This window comes from Ischnura elegans, chromosome 7 (genome assembly GCF_921293095.1).
Source record: "Ischnura elegans chromosome 7, ioIscEleg1.1, whole genome shotgun sequence".
Lineage (NCBI taxonomy): Eukaryota > Metazoa > Arthropoda > Insecta > Odonata > Coenagrionidae > Ischnura > Ischnura elegans.
The window spans coordinates 26703471-26705657 of record NC_060252.1 but is presented as its reverse complement, the minus strand read 5'-3'; the positions used below and the strand labels follow the sequence as shown (position 1 = coordinate 26705657).

Genomic DNA, 2187 nt, shown 5'->3' with positions numbered 1-2187 from the left:
GTAGATGCTGTGCCACTAAGAAAACAGCCCGTTGAACCGAAAGCGCCCTCTGGTGTCAAACTGTGATAATCGTCGTGACGGTTTTATGAGGAATCAACATCCACTTGTGCTCATGCGATTTACGATCCGAGTCTGTGTAAAAAAAGATAAGATACAACACACCTCACGTTGAGACGATTGACGAGAAATAAGCTTAATGAGGCTAGCAATACCTCCTCTTTCACCGAATTTACTCTCTTTCTCGGAAAGTCAACCAATTTGATTCAATGTCTGATTCCTCTCCTGTTATCGGAATAGAGGTACTGGCTGAAAGTAAAGTTCAGAATCGTCCTTCATGATGCTGTTTTGGTTCTCCTACCGCTTATGGAAACTCAGGTAAATAAATTATAATTATGCTTAGATGGAATTTATGCATGAGATATCGTGGATTGAATGAAAATTATTTATTCGCATTTTACCATCAAAGCGTAGAAAAATGTCTTTGTACGTCGTCAATCGTTCGGCTGCAATGCTTGCCAGGCCAAGCCAAGCGGACTGTACGTCGGAGCTCCCAGACGATCAGCTGTCTTCTCTGAGTTTCTGCATCGGTGTCGGTTCGTATACTATAGTTGAATGCTGGGTTAGGTGGGTAAGGGAATGTGGGAAGGGTTTAGAGTGCATTTAGGAGTTCTGTGAGTACATGGATTAGGAATAGCATAGTCCCAAAGATTAGTTAATAGCTTATTATTTGTTTTCTGAAAAGAGTGCTGGAATTTTGTCAGAGCGGATTTCAAAAGTACGGCTGCAATGCTAAATACGCCATGAGTTAAATTGGCCATGGAAAAGACAATGTACCTGTCTATGAATTAGCCGGTAGTTTACTGTGACTGGCCGGTTAATCTATTAGTTACACCACCAATTCTGGTACCAAAACTAACTAGGAAATGGTAGGACTGGGTTCGGACTATGGTCAATTCTTAATTTTTTCTCGGCGAATTTCATTTTTGTGCGTACCTATAAATTAGCTGTTGACGTATATTTACTTATCGTGAAACAGGCCTAACCTCAATTCTGTATTAGTGCGGGTAATACTTATCGGTTAACTGTTGTTAGTGTACCGTATACCGTACTTTCAACGGAGTAAACCTCCGTTAAAAGTACAGTGAAGTACTAAGTAAAAGTACTATCCTCCGTCCCCCAAAAATGGAGAAATTTATTTTATACCATTCGCTACGAATTTGTTTAGTGCCTCACAAGAAGATGCGTTCACAATAATACCGTGTAGTGAACGCATCTTTTAAAAATCATTTTTCCTTATTTTGAATATTGTATTTTTCCGTGATTGTGATTATTTTTCCTCCGCAGATATCGAAGATACAATGCCACGTAGCAGTATCGATTTTGTTGTAGTATTGAAATTAAATTGCCGCACAAAACTTAATATGACCGTCACCTAGAAGTGTGTATGTGAAGTTGTAGCGAATTTTCACTCATTTCTTCGTAAAAGTAACTGTCACGGCCTACAGTTGCAAGTACCTTTGACAGAAGATTTGTGCTATTAAGTAACATTTACGAAATATGAATGACGTGGAGACGGTGTGAAGTCATTTTTCCATGGTTTGAGGGATAAATGCACTTGTATGAAGTTATATTACGCTGCGGGTGAACGCCTCCCATCATCACGCTAATTAAAGCCGTGTATCTCCTTACGCCAATCATCCCGGGAAAAAATATGTGTAGGTAATGAGTCGTAATAAAAAAATTTCCTCGTTGCTTCGTAAATAACAACTATATTTATTACATCAAATGAATGCCTAAAATTCTCAGTATATATTGTTAATTTTTCGCCCATCTTCCAAGGGCGTCGGTGGTGTAATGGTCAGCATAGTTGCCTTCCAAGCAGTTGATCCGGGTTCGATTCCCGGCCGACGCACTTTTTTTAACTTTGTTATTTTTATTGTAGATTTGTATTTTATTATTTTATTTTCGGAGGAGAGGAAAATTAAGGTTATTTTTCATTTTTTTAATGATGTTTACATGTTACGTAATGTCTCTGTGTGACGCATATTTTTGAGGATAGGTAGTACTTATGACATGATAAGAAATTGTTAGTGGCAATGAATTTTGCAAATACAGGCATGATATTGAGGTCTTTAACATTAAAAGTATGTTTTTTTCTTGAAGTCTTGATGAATATATGGAATTGAG

General features: G+C 38.0%; 1 non-coding gene across 1 annotated transcript; it reads left to right on the top strand.

The window, feature by feature from the left end:
- The first annotated feature begins 1840 nt into the window (after positions 1 to 1840).
- Positions 1841 to 1912, top strand: Trnag-ucc. The gene has a single exon. It is a non-coding gene; the product is annotated as a tRNA-Gly (tRNA).
- Positions 1913 to 2187: the final 275 nt, after the last annotated feature.